Source organism: Triticum urartu, unplaced genomic scaffold (genome assembly GCF_056163025.1).
Source record: "Triticum urartu cultivar PI428250 unplaced genomic scaffold, HENAU_Tu73 scaffold2, whole genome shotgun sequence".
NCBI classification, from domain to species: domain Eukaryota; kingdom Viridiplantae; phylum Streptophyta; class Magnoliopsida; order Poales; family Poaceae; genus Triticum; species Triticum urartu.
The window spans coordinates 9,117,669-9,132,668 of NW_028260368.1; the positions used below are offsets into that span (position 1 = coordinate 9,117,669).

General features: G+C 32.2%; 1 non-coding gene across 1 annotated transcript; it reads right to left on the bottom strand.

Moving 5' to 3' along the window:
• Positions 1–9,450: 9,450 nt before the first annotated feature.
• On the bottom strand, positions 9,451–9,530 carry TRNAL-UAG (transfer RNA leucine (anticodon UAG)). The gene has a single exon. It is a non-coding gene; the product is annotated as a tRNA-Leu (tRNA).
• Positions 9,531–15,000: the final 5,470 nt, after the last annotated feature.

A 15,000-nucleotide genomic window follows, 5' to 3' on the forward strand; every position in this document is an offset into this window, starting at 1 on the left:
GATAGAAGAAACATTTCTTCTATCTAAAATATTAGAAAGAATGTACCCTTCTATCCAAATCCAATTTGCATCGATAAAATAAATCCAAATTCCAGTAGTAGATGAATAATTGCAAATTTGTGTGTGTACGAGATTAGAATAACTTCAAAATAACTGACATAATTTTGTATTTTTCCTGATCAGAAAAATACATGAAAAAGAAAGGAGGTAGAAAAATTTTTGGATTTATGGTTAAAGAAGAAAAAGAAGAAAACAGGGGTTCTGTTGAATTTCAAGTATTCAGTTTCACCAATAAGATACGGAGACTTGCTTCACATTTGGAATTACACAAAAAAGATTTTTCATCGGAAAGAGGTCTACGAAGACTTTTGGGAAAACGTCGACGTTTGCTGGCTTATTTGGCAAAGAAAAATAGAGTACGTTATAAGAAATTAATCGGTCAGTTGAATATTCGGGAGCAGTAATTTAATCGTTCAAATTTTTTTCTTGTTTTATTATTTTTTTAGTAGTCTTATAGTAGTCTTAGATTTTTCATTTTGATGAGCCTCGCTTTGAGGAATTCATGGAATAATCCATTTTCATGGAATAATGAATTAAGGAAGAAAGGATATGAGTCTACCGCTTACAAGAAAAGATCTCATGATAGTCAATATGGGCCCTCAACACCCATCAATGCATGGTGTTCTTCGACTGATCGTTACTCTCGATGGTGAGGATGTTATTGATTGTGAACCCATATTAGGGTATTTACACAGAGGAATGGAAAAAATCGCGGAAAACCGAACTATTATACAATACTTACCTTATGTAACAAGGTGGGATTATTTAGCTACTATGTTTACAGAAGCAATAACAGTAAATGCACCAGAATTCTTGGAGAATATTCAAATACCACAAAGAGCCAGCTATATTAGGGTAATTATGTTAGAATTAAGCCGGATAGCTTCTCACTTGCTATGGCTTGGACCTTTTATGGCGGATCTCGGCGCACAGACTCCTTTTTTCTATATTTTTAGAGAGAGAGAATTAATATATGATCTATTTGAAGCTGCTACAGGTATGCGAATGATGCACAATTACTTTCGCATCGGAGGAGTAGCCGCCGATCTACCTTATGGATGGATCGATAAATGTTTAGATTTCTGTGATTATTTTTTACGCGGAGTTGTTGAATATCAACAACTTATTACACAGAATCCAATTTTTTTAGAGCGAGTTGAAGGAGTAGGTTTTATTAGCGGAGAAGAAGCAGTAAATTGGGGCTTATCGGGACCGATGTTACGAGCTTCTGGAATACAATGGGATCTTCGTAAAGTAGATCCTTATGAGTCTTACAACCAATTTGATTGGAAAGTCCAATGGCAAAAAGAAGGGGATTCGTTAGCTCGCTATTTAGTACGAATTGGTGAAATGAGGGAATCCATCAAAATAATTCAACAAGCTGTAGAAAAAATTCCTGGAGGACCTTATGAAAATTTAGAAGTCCGACGCTTTAAGAAAGAAAATAATTCTGAATGGAATGATTTTGAGTATAAATTTCTTGGTAAAAAACCTTCGCCCAATTTTGAATTGTCAAGACAAGAGCTTTATGTAAGAGTAGAAGCCCCAAAAGGTGAATTAGGGATTTATCTAGTAGGAGATGATAGCCTTTTCCCCTGGAGATGGAAAATCCGTCCACCCGGGTTTATTAATTTGCAAATTCTTCCTCAGCTAGTTAAAAAAATGAAATTGGCTGATATCATGACGATATTAGGTAGTATAGATATCATTATGGGGGAAGTTGATCGTTGAAATGATAATAGATAGGGTAGAGGTAGAAACTATCAATTCTTTTTCGAAATTGGAATTATTAAAAGAAGTCTATGGACTGATATCGATTCTACCCATTTTGACCCTCCTTTTGGGAATAACAATAGAGGTACTCGTAATTGTGTGGTTAGAAAGAGAAATATCTGCGTCGATACAACAACGTATTGGTCCTGAATATGCTGGCCCCCTGGGCCTGCTTCAAGCTATAGCAGATGGGACTAAGCTACTTTTTAAAGAAGATATTCTGCCATCCCGAGGAGATATTTCTTTATTTAGCATTGGACCCTCTATAGCAGTCATATCAGTTTTATTAAGTTTTTTAGTTATCCCTTTGGGATATCATTTTGTTTTAGCCGATCTTAGTATTGGTGTTTTTTTATGGATTGCCATTTCAAGTATAGCTCCTATTGGTCTTCTTATGGCAGGATATAGCTCAAATAATAAATATTCTTTTTCAGGCGGTCTACGAGCTGCTGCTCAATCCATTAGTTATGAAATACCATTAACTTTTTGTGTGCTAGCAATATCTCTACGTGTGATTCGTTAAAATAGATCTTTTTCCTATAAAATCCATTAACTATTTATATTCCTTTTCTTATTTAGTATTTGGGTTGGTAAGTTAAACTAGATAGCTATATGAGTGAAACAAAACAGCTTATAAATTTGTAGTAAAAAGAAAAAATCTCATTTCCTACGTACAAGAAAAAAGTGGAAGTAAACATAAGCAGTGTAAACTCTTTATCCCAAGGTTGATATTTTTTAATTAGTCATCATATCTTGAAGCGGCCAAGAATAAAGGATTCACGATATGGAATTCCATTACTAGAATACTCCTAGTTATTACTATAACTTAATAATCCATAAGAAGAATCCACCAAAAGTTAGTGAAGGGTTAGGAACACTAAAGTACATAAAGGATTAGTAATGGAAAATCTAAAACATTAGAGATTTTTGCCCATAAAAGGAATCATAATAAGGACTTGCAATTTGTAGAAATTATCAAGTAGTACTTTCTTCGGATTCCGATCCAGAGTATGTTCCCATTCACTTGTTAAGGAAATGGCTATCAAGAACGAATTAACCCTTTATCCATTTTTTCTTTTTAAATACCCCCTCCCTGGGGAAAGAAGAATAGTAAAAAAGATATGGAGTGCACTAGAAAAAATTTTCATTATTTCCTTCCTCTATCCATATTCATGCAGAATTGCTCATGAACTAATACCCAACTCTTTCCATTTATTAATTGAATTCCTATAACAAGTAACAAGTGTTTTATTCCAAGATTAAGTTATTACTGAACAAAGAAAAATTTTCATTATATTATAAAGGATGAGATCAATTCGGAAGCGCTTTTTCTTATTCTAGCAGACGGAATTCCTTTGGTCTAATTTAGGACTTTCAAATCTATTTTATTTTATCTAATTCTATCTACGCCCCCGGGGCTAGGAACAAAACAGTCCTTTCCTTTTTCTGATCATAGAGAAGCCGTATGAAGCTAAGGTTTCATGTACGGTTTTGAAATAGCGGTGGGAACTGTGATGTTATCACCGACTATGATTATCTAACAGTTCAAGTACAGTTGATATAGTTGAAGCACAGTCAAAATACGGTTTTTTTGGATGGAATATTTGGCGTCAGCCTATAGGTTTTCTGGTTTTTTTAATTTCTTCTTTGGCAGAATGTGAAAGATTACCCTTTGATTTACCAGAAGCGGAGGAAGAATTAGTAGCAGGTTACCAAACTGAATATTCCGGTATCAAATATGGTTTATTTTATCTTGTTTCTTACCTAAATTTATTAGTTTCTTCTTTATTTGTAACAGTTCTCTACTTGGGCGGGTGGAATTTATCTATTCCCTATATATCCTTTTTTGATTTTTTCCAAATGAATAAAGCAGTTGGAATTTTGGAAATGACAATGGGTATATTTATTACATTAACTAAAGCTTATTTATTTCTCTTCATTTCTATCACAATAAGATGGACTTTACCGAGGATGAGAATGGATCAGTTATTAAATCTTGGATGGAAATTTCTTTTACCTATTTCCCTGGGCAATCTCTTATTAACAACCTCTTCTCAACTTGTTTCACTATAAATAAGATAATACAATAATAGTAAGAATATTTTCAACACAAAAGCTCTCTCAAACAAGAGAAAGAAACATATCTTTTTCATAGATATTTAGAATGAATATGTTCCCTATGGTAACTGGGTTCATGAGTTATGGTCAACAAACAATACGTGCTACAAGGTACATAGGTCAAAGTTTCATAACTACCTTATCCCACACAAATCGTTTACCTATAACGATTCACTACCCTTATGAAAAATCAATTACACCAGAGCGTTTCCGAGGGCGAATCCACTTTGAATTTGATAAATGTATTGCTTGTGAAGTATGTGTTCGCGTATGTCCGATAGATTTACCCGTTGTGGATTGGAGATTTGAAAAGGATATTAAAAGAAAACAATTGCTTAATTATAGTATTGATTTCGGAGTTTGTCATATTTTGTGGCAATTGTGTTGAGTACTGTCCAACAAGCTGTTTATCAATGACTGAAGAATATGAACTTTCTACCTATGATCGTCATGAATTGAATTACAATCAAATTGCTTTAAGTCGGTTACCAATCTCCATAATGGGAGATTACACAATTCAAACAATTAGGAATTCGTCTGAAAGTAAAATAAACAAAGAAAAATCTTCGAATTCAAGAACGATTACTGATTACTAAACTTTGATTTTGTCTTTCTGTTATAAAAATCTAATAATTCTTTATTAAACTTTAAAATTAAACTATAAAGAAAAACGAAAAACTACTGCTTATTGGAAATTATTTCTTATTTTAAATCAGACTAGATTTTCGTGATATAATATAATTTATAACTATAAGTTTATACACAAAAAAATACCCTAATCCTTTTTTCCTTCCTTGAATCCTTTAGTTTTAGTCAGTTCATGAAAAATTTTATACTATTAATTTCTTTTTATCCATAATGGATTTACCTGGACCAATACATGAGATTCTTATGCTATTTGGGGGATTTGTTCTTCTACTAGGGGGTCTAGGAGTAGTATTACTTACCAACCCCATTTATTCTGCCTTTTCGCTGGGATTAGTTCTTGTTTGTATATCCTTATTCTATTTTTTATTAAATTCCTACTTTGTAGCTGTCGCACAACTTCTTATTTATGTGGGAGCCATAAATGTCTTGATCATATTCGCTGTAATGTTCGTAAATGGCTCAGAATGGTCTAAAGATAAGAATTATTGGACTATTGGAGATGGGTTCACTTCACTCGTTTGTATAACTATTGTTTTTTCACTAATGACTACTATCCCAGATACGTCGTGGTATGGAATTCTTTGGACTACAAGATCAAACCAAATAGTAGAACAGGGTCTCATAAATAATGTTCAACAAATTGGAATTCATTTAGCAACCGATTTTTATCTTCCGTTTGAACTCATTTCCATAATTCTTCTAGTTTCTTTAATAGGTGCAATTACTATGGCTCGGCAATAAGAAAACTTAGAAAAAGTACAAATTATAAGAATTGCAAATCTAAAATAAATAACTAAAGAATCACAATTTTGATTTAGTAAAATCCATCTACTGCCAACAAATACCTCCTTTTTTTTTTTTTTTTTTTTCTTTTGTTGTGTAATTGTTCTATTGTAATTAATTGAATCGGTTCAATTCTTGCCCTCATATTGAAATGAATCGAGATTGATAAGGAGTTAGTTAATGATGTTTGAGCATGTACTTTTTTTGAGTGTCTATTTATTTTCGATTGGTATCTATGGATTGATCACAAGCCGAAACATGGTTAGAGCTCTAATATGTCTTGAACTTATACTGAATTCAATTAATCTAAATCTCGTAACATTTTCTGATCTATTTGATAGTCGCCAATTAAAAGGAGATATTTTCGCAATTTTTGTTATAGCCCTTGCAGCTGCTGAAGCCGCTATTGGACTATCCATTCTTTCTTCCATCCATCGTAATAGGAAATCCACTCGTATCAATCAATCTAATTTATTGAATAATTAGACTTTTGAATAATTAGACATAGAATCCTCTAAACAAAGGCGCACATATTAAAATAAATAGAAATCAATACTATTTTCTTAGTATTATTTGAGAATATCCATTTTTTTTAGTAGATTATTGCATAGTATTCTTTTTCACTTAAATGAATTTTTGTATTTGTAATTCATTGATATTGCAATTTGAATATTGCAATAATTTATATTGAAAAGACGATAGCCAATTTATTGGCTAATTCGAATTCGTCTGTACAATTCGTAAAATTCTTTCTTATTTCTTATTTATTGTTGAAATCCAAAATTAAAGTCTCTTGGCTCTCTTCACGCTTTCTCACAAACAGATTAAAAAATAGATTTTTTTTTTTGAAGTTTGGATAAACCATTGCTTCGTCTGGTGTCTACAATACATATGACTCATTATAGTACTAATTTCATTTTTACCAGATCGAAAAATTTTATGTTGAAAAGAAAAATTTATAGATCCAATGTCACATTCCGTAAAAATTTACGATACATGTATAGGATGCACTCAATGTGTACGAGCTTGTCCAACAGATGTATTAGAAATGATACCCTGGGATGGATGTAAAGCCAAGCAAATTGCTTCCGCGCCGAGAACCGAAGATTGTGTGGGTTGTAAGAGATGTGAATCTGCCTGCCCGACAGATTTTTTAAGTGTCCGCGTTTATTTAGGGCCTGAAACAACACGTAGCATGGCTCTATCTTATTGATACGTTACAAAAAACTTCACTCGAATCGTCTGATTCCTCTTTACCGAAGAAGCCTGTGCTCGAAATAATCGAGCACGGGCTTTTCTGGTCAAAACGTATCTTGTCTTTATCACTTTATCATGAGTTATTTTCCTTGGTTAACAATACTTGTTGTTTTGCCGATATTTGCAGGTTCATTAATTTTCTTTTTACCTCATAAGGGAAACAAAGTCGTTAGGTGGTATACTATATCTATTTGTTTATTAGAATTCCTTCTAATGACTTATGCGTTCTGTTATCATTTCCAACTGGAGGATCCCTTAATCCAATTAAAGGAGGATTATAAATGGATAGATGTCTTCGATTTCCACTGGAGATTGGGAATCGATGGACTTTCATTAGGATCTATTTTATTGACAGGATTTATCACTACTTTAGCTACTTTAGCAGCTTGGCCAATTACACGGAATTCGCGATTATTCTATTTCCTGATGCTCGCAATGTATAGTGGTCAAATAGGATTATTTTCTTCGCGAGACCTTTTACTTTTTTTTATCATGTGGGAGTTAGAATTAATTCCTGTTTACTTACTTTTATCCATGTGGGGGGGGAAGAGGCGTCTATATTCAGCTACAAAGTTTATTTTGTATACTGCAGGCGGTTCCATTTTTTTCTTAATCGGAGTTCTGGGTATGGGCTTATATGGTTCCAACGAACCAGGATTAGATTTGGAAAGATTAATTAATCAATCATACCCTGCAACCTTGGAAATACTTTTATATTTTGGCTTCCTTATTGCTTATGCTGTCAAATTGCCGATTATACCCCTACATACGTGGTTACCAGATACCCATGGGGAAGCACATTATAGTACATGTATGCTTTTAGCGGGAATATTATTAAAGATGGGAGCATATGGATTGATTCGGATCAACATGGAATTGTTACCTCATGCTCATTATCTATTTTCGCCCTGGTTAGTAATAATAGGAGCGATCCAAATAATCTATGCAGCTTCAACTTCTCTTGGTCAACGAAATTTCAAAAAAAGAATAGCTTATTCCTCTGTATCTCACATGGGTTTCATAATTATAGGAATTGGTTCCATAACCAACATTGGACTCAATGGAGCTATTTTACAAATATTATCCCATGGATTTATTGGTGCTACACTTTTTTTCTTGGCAGGAACCGCTTCTGATAGAATGCGTCTTGTTTATCTCGAAGAACTGGGGGGAATATCTATCCCAATGCCTAAAATTTTTACCATGTTTAGTAGCTTTTCAATGGCTTCTCTTGCCTTACCAGGAATGAGTGGTTTTGTCGCAGAATTAGTAGTATTTTTTGGACTAATTACTAGTCCAAAATTTCTGTTAATGCCAAAAACACTAATTACTTTTGTAATGGCAATTGGAATGATATTAACTCCTATTTATTTATTATCTATGTTACGCCAGATGTTCTATGGATACAAGCTATTTAATGTTCCAAACGCAAATTTTGTGGATTCTGGACCACGAGAACTCTTTATTTTAATCTGTATCTTTTTACCAGTAATAGGAATTGGTATTTATCCAGATTTTGTTCTCTCCCTATCCGTTGACAGGGTAGAGGCTCTCTTATCCAATTATTATCCTAAATAGGTTTGCTTTTTTTTACTCGTCTGCTCTATTAATGCAGAAATAAGTAAAAAAGTATATAATGCAGAAATAAGTAAAAAAGTATAATTAGATCTATCTCGAATTTTTGAGAACCCTTTGATAAGGCGTTCAAGGGGTTCTCAAATAAAACATAAAAGTAAAAACCTTCATTTCATGAAGGTTTTATTTTATGTAATCATTTAGGTGTTAATGTAAACGAACCATAACTATGTAAGCCTATTCCTAATAGATTTATACCAAAATAACAAATCCAAATTATAAGAAATCCTATCAAAGCTATAAGTGCAGAATTCGTACCCTTCCAATTTGGATTTGTTCTACTATGTAAATAAATTGCGAATATGGTCCAAGTAATAAATGCCCAAGTTTCCTTAGGATCCCAATTCCAATAGGATCCCCAGGCCTCATTAGCCCATACTGCTCCACAAAGAATACCTACGGTTAAAAGGGTAAATCCTAGGCTAATGACACGATAACTCCAAGAATCCAAACGCTCCGTTAATTGATATTTGTAATAATTTGGAAATGAAGGGACAGAGGTTCTTTTTAAAGCACTTCTTTTTGCATAAAAATATTTAATATCACTAAAGAAAAATGTTTTATTTAAAACATTTTTTTTCTTTTTAGAAAAGAAATGGAAATTATTTCGAAATCTAATGATTAGAATAGCGGCAGATAATAAGGATCCGCACAAAAGAGTTGCATAGCTTAATAACATCATACTGACATGCATCATTAACCACTGAGATTGTAGAGCAGGTACTAGTATCGTGGATTGATGCATTTCAGTTAAAAGACCCGATGTGGCAAAGCCTTGCGTTAAAATAGTACTTGGCGTAGTTATTGTGCTTAAATCATTTTTAGAGTTCTGTATTTTAGGAATGGTATGAAGAATATACAGGGCCCATGAAAGGAAGATCAATGACTCATATAAATTACTTAATGGAAAATGTCCCGAGGAAGCCCAACGAGAAACTAAGAATCCTGTTATAGAGAAAAAAGTAACTATCATTCCTTTTTCTGACGAATCGCGTAATCCTCCAAGTTCACGAACTAATAAGGTTATAAAATGAATCGTAATCACAATTGAAATCGTTGAGAAAGAGATATGAGTTAGTATATGTTCTAAAGTTGCAAATAGCATAAGGGGAAGGTCCCATTACAAAATTGTAAATTTCGAATTGATTTCTAATCTATTGTATTCTTTTTCAAGAATGCCGCCACTCGGATTCGAACCGAGATGCTTGAGCACTGCTTCCTAAGAGCAGCGTGTCTACCAATTTCACCATGGCGGCTAACTTCAAATAATAGGTAACTTAAAAGAATAATAGCTATTATCTTGGGAATCGTCGATATTGGGAAAGTCCATAAAATTTAGGAACATTAGAGTTTTCATTAAAATAGACTTCGTTTGGTAGTATCGTTTCCATTTTTTTTTTTTACAATAAACTCTTGCTTTGCCCAATAGAAACACAAACACTGCTTGAAAGAGTTGGAACTTCTTTTTTCTAACTTGCAATTATAGAACTAATTTTTTCTAATTAATTTCCCCTTTACATTTTGAAAATTCTTTCAATACAATGAAAAAAATCCAAAAGGGTTTCTATTTAATGATGAAATTAAAATAAAATGGATAAATAGAAAAGGCTTTTTGGATTTTTTAAAAATTTCTAGAATGAAAGTCTTTATGCTCTTATTAATAAGATTTACTAACCTTATGATTTTGGAGAAGATAGGTGGAAGTTGTAAGTCCTATTGTAAGAATACTCCACTTTTCATAATTTTCCTAATAGAATATGAGGATTCTATTAGGAAAATTATGAAAAGTTCATTGATAGGAAAAGAATACTTAGCACACAGTATACCAAACAAAACTTTTTTTTTCTTGTATATATAAGATAAGAGGGGTTTTTTGTTCTAAGAATATTGTACCGAGTAATTCGACACATAAAAGTACATTCAAAGAAGAATCCAAATTATTAAATAATTGGAATTCTTTTTTGATAAGTCAATTCATATTATTCCAAAATCTTATTATTTGTTTGTTGCCCAGAAAAACCCTTTGGTTTTGGATGCTCATTACCGCTCGAAAATGATCTTGATTTTACTAAAGAATAAGATTGTACTATGGAAAAATAAGTCTTTTTCTTCCAAATATTTTTACGAATACGCTTTTTTGACATTGAAGTACGTTTTTTTGGAACTGCCATTCAAAAAGGAAATTACTTTTTTCTAGTTGTATGTGAAAGACATCTATTGCTGCAAATCAATCCTTCTTTCTTCTTTTTATTAGTATTTATACTTAGATACTGAAAGATACTTAAATTTTGAATTATTTTTTACTTCATTTTGTCTAATGCGGATAAGACAACAAGAATTTTTTAACATTTTTTCTTTATATATTTTATACTTTTTTTTTAATAATATAGAATATATAGAAGGGTTTCTCATTTAAATCTATTTATATCTATTTATATATCAAGTATACTCCATATATAGATATATGGTATGGAAGCCTATCCCCCATATAAGATAAGACGGGGGGATAAAAAGAAGGGAAAATGAAAATAGTTAATTAAGTTCAGAATGGTATTCCATAAAGGAAAGGAATTCCAATCAAAACAAAAAATACTGAGTCTCTTAAACAAGACATTCTAAAACTTAGGTAATTTATAGTCATTAGAATTTTAGTTCTATATGAAGTAAGGACTATTCGATAATTTCTTATAAACATAGGTTTTCATTGGAATTCACTCAATCAGTTAATTATGGAACAAGAGAGCTGTTTCATCTTTGTTTTAAAGAAATATAAAAATGAATTATGAATAGAAAGTAAAATGATTCCACTTTTTTTTTTTTATTTTTATAAATATCTTTATTTAGTTAATAAAATAACTTCGTTACCTAGTTATTTTATTAACTTTTTTAATTTAACCAACTAAACCCATTCTTAATTTTTAATTATTTCAATGAGATAAATTTTGGAAAAATTAAGAATTTCAGTATTTTTTCTTATTCTTTTTATTTATTCTTTCAGAAAGAGATAAGAATTGGTTTGGTGAATCGGAAACAATTTTATAGAAAAATTGAAGTAAAAATTGAAGTAAAAATTGCAATTTCTTTTCTTATGGAACATACATATCAATATGCATGGGTAATCCCTCTTCTCCCACTTCCAGTTATTATGTCAATGGGATTTGGCCTTATTCTTATTCCGACAGCAACAAAAAATCTTCGTCGCATATGGGCTTTTCCTAGTGTTTTACTCTTAAGTATAGCTATGGTATTCTCAGTTCAACTGTCTATTCAACAAATAAATGGAAGTTCGATCTATCAATATCTATGGTCTTGGACCGTCAATAATGATTTTTCTTTAGAATTTGGATACTTGATTGACCCACTTACTTCTATTATGTTAATACTAATTACTACTGTAGGAATCCTGGTTCTTATTTATAGTGATGGTTATATGTCTCACGATGAAGGATATTTGAGATTTTTTGTTTATATAAGTTTTTTCAATACTTCCATGTTGGGATTGGTTACTAGCTCCAATTTGATACAAATTTATTTTTTTTGGGAACTCGTGGGAATGTGTTCTTATTTATTGATAGGCTTTTGGTTTACACGACCAATCGCAGCGAGTGCTTGTCAAAAAGCTTTTGTAACTAATCGTGTAGGGGATTTTGGTCTATTATTAGGAATTTTAGGTTTTTTTTGGATAACAGGTAGTTTAGAGTTTAGGGATTTGTTCAAAATAGCTAATAACTGGATTCCTAATAATGGAATTAACTCTTTACTTACTACTTTGTGTGCTTTTTTATTATTCCTTGGTGCAGTTGCGAAATCCGCACAATTCCCTCTTCACGTATGGTTACCCGATGCTATGGAAGGGCCCACTCCTATTTCGGCTCTTATACACGCAGCAACTATGGTTGCTGCGGGAATTTTTCTTCTAGCTCGACTTCTTCCTCTTTTCATATCTTTACCTTTGATAATGAGTTTTATTTCTTTAGTAGGTACAATAACACTATTCTTAGGAGCTACTTTAGCTCTTGCTCAGAGAGATATTAAAAGAAGCTTAGCCTATTCTACAATGTCTCAATTGGGTTATATGATGTTAGCTCTAGGTATAGGTTCTTATCAAGCTGCTTTATTCCATTTGATCACTCATGCTTATTCAAAAGCTTTATTGTTCTTGGGATCCGGATCCGTTATTCATTCAATGGAACCTCTTGTTGGATATTCACCAGATAAAAGTCAAAATATGGTTCTTATGGGCGGTTTAAGAAAATACATTCCAATCACAAGAACTACTTTTTTATGGGGTACACTTTCTCTTTGTGGTATTCCACCTCTTGCTTGCTTCTGGTCCAAAGATGAAATCCTTAGTAATAGTTGGTTGTATTCGCCCTTTTTTGGAATAATAGCCTCCTTTACTGCAGGATTAACTGCCTTTTATATGTTTCGGATATATTTACTTACATTTGATGGGTATTTGCGTGTTCATTTTCAAAATTACAGTAGCACTAAAGAGAGTTCCTTGTATTCAATATCCTTATGGGGAAAAAGGATACCCAAAGGAGTGAATAGGGATTTCGTTTTATCAACAACGAAGAGTGGAGTTTCTTTTTTTTCACAAAATATACCAAAAATTCAAGGTAATACAAGAAATAGGATAGGATCCTTTACTACGTCTTTTGGGGCTAAAAAAACTTTTGCCTATCCGCATGAAACGGGAAATACTATGTTATTTCCTCTTCTTATATTACTACTTTTCACTTTGTTCATTGGATTCATAGGAATCTCTTTTGATAATGGAGGAATTGGTAATGGAATAGCAGAGTTAACCATATTATCAAAGTGGTTAACTCCCTCAATAAACTTTACCCAGGAAAGTTCTAATTCTTTTGTAAATTCATATGAATTTATTACTAATGCAATTTCTTCTGTAAGTCTAGCTATCTTTGGTTTATTCATAGCATATATCTTCTATGGATCCGCTTATTCTTTTTTTCAGAATTTGGATTTAATAAACTCTTTTTACAAAGGAAATCCTAAAAAAGAATTTTTAGATCAAGTAAAAAAAAATATATACAGTTGGTCATATAATCGTGGTTATATAGATATTTTCTATACTAGGGTCTTTACCCTCGGTATAAGAGGGTTAACCGAACTCACGGAGTTTTTTGATAAGGGTGTTATTGATGGAATTACCAATGGAGTGGGTCTTGCTAGTTTTTGTATAGGAGAGGAAATTAAATATGTAGGGGGAGGTCGAATCTCGTCTTATTTATTCTTTTTTTTATGTTATGTATCTGTGTTTTTATTCTTTTTTCTTTCTTAAGTTAAGGAATTTACAACAAGTCTCTTGCAAAAATAACTATCCTATCCCCTTTCTACAATCTCTCTATATCCTTGTTACATAAGGTAAGTATTGTATAATAGTTCGGTTTTCCGCGATTTTTTCCATTCCTCTGTGTAAATACCCTAATATGGGTTCACAATCAATAACATCCTCACCATCGAGAGTAACGATCAGTCGAAGAACACCATGCATTGATGGGTGTTGAGGGCCCATATTGACTATCATGAGATCTTTTCTTGTAAGCGGTAGACTCATATCCTTTCTTCCTTAATTCATTATTCCATGAAAATGGATTATTCCATGAATTCCTCAAAGCGAGGCTCATCAAAATGAAAAATCTAAGACTACTATAAGACTACTAAAAAAATAATAAAACAAGAAAAAAATTTGAACGATTAAATTACTGCTCCCGAATATTCAACTGACCGATTAATTTCTTATAACGTACTCTATTTTTCTTTGCCAAATAAGCCAGCAAACGTCGACGTTTTCCCAAAAGTCTTCGTAGACCTCTTTCCGATGAAAAATCTTTTTTGTGTAATTCCAAATGTGAAGCAAGTCTCCGTATCTTATTGGTGAAACTGAATACTTGAAATTCAACAGAACCCCTGTTTTCTTCTTTTTCTTCTTTAACCATAAATCCAAAAATTTTTCTACCTCCTTTCTTTTTCATGTATTTTTCTGATCAGGAAAAATACAAAATTATGTCAGTTATTTTGAAGTTATTCTAATCTCGTACACACACAAATTTGCAATTATTCATCTACTACTGGAATTTGGATTTATTTTATCGATGCAAATTGGATTTGGATAGAAGGGTACATTCTTTCTAATATTTTAGATAGAAGAAATGTTTCTTCTATCTAAAATATTAGAAAGAATTTTGCTGATTTATTTATTGCTATATGCAATTTATGGAATTGATACACCATTTAATTGATATCATTTAGCAAAATGAAACACAGCATATGCATCCATCTTTTGGCTCGAGAATTTCACGGGATAGAGATATGGTATAAGAAATAGACTATTAAGTAACTCTAAATGAATTGTGGATACATCTGTATCCTTAACATACTGAAACGATTGTCATTATTCGTATCAAACCAATAGCGATTCATACAAGCTAAATCTTCTAATCAATGGTGGGCCAATAATGAATTTTTTTGCATATGTATTAAGACGCTTGGCCTGATTTCGAAATTGTCCAGAGTTTTATATGTTGTTTTCATTGCAAAATGATGGGTCTCCTTCCATAACTTTCCAATTACGAGTACGAGAATTGAAAGACATGAAAATTCTCAATTCTCTACGGCGTCTAGTAGATAGAAACAAGAAAATCAGAAGAATCTTTCTCTCTATTCACTATCATTCCGCGTCTTCGACTTCTATTAGTT